At 28.4% G+C, this 320-nt stretch overlaps 1 long non-coding RNA gene across 1 annotated transcript in view; it reads left to right on the forward strand.

Moving 5' to 3' along the window:
• The window catches only part of LOC112156635, a 49,687-nt gene that overhangs the window by 45,866 nt on the left and 3,501 nt on the right, over window positions 1-320 (forward strand). The gene's annotated exons all lie outside the window — the stretch shown is intronic.

Here is a 320-nt window from a genome sequence, read left to right on the forward strand (position 1 = left end):
GTAATTAAGATATTTTCGGAATAGTAAATTAAAAACAAAAAACAAAAAAAACATCCTTTAATTTTTTTCAACACGCTCAGTTGTTTTCTTTTAACCGAAAATGTATGTTGGTGGCTCCGCCTACCTATATATATATTTTATATATACATATGTTAAAATCCAGTGGGGTTTTTTTTAGCTTGCAAAAATCAGTTTAGTGGCTCCTCTTACCTAGTTTAGATACTTTCAAAATAAAATGCATGTTTGTTTGTTTTAAAAGTTGTTCTCTTTTAACTGTTTGAAAATGTATTTTGTTGGCTCCGCCCACCTAATTTAGATAT

Source organism: Oryzias melastigma, linkage group LG2 (genome assembly GCF_002922805.2).
Source record: "Oryzias melastigma strain HK-1 linkage group LG2, ASM292280v2, whole genome shotgun sequence".
Taxonomy (NCBI): Eukaryota; Metazoa; Chordata; class Actinopteri; order Beloniformes; family Adrianichthyidae; genus Oryzias; species Oryzias melastigma.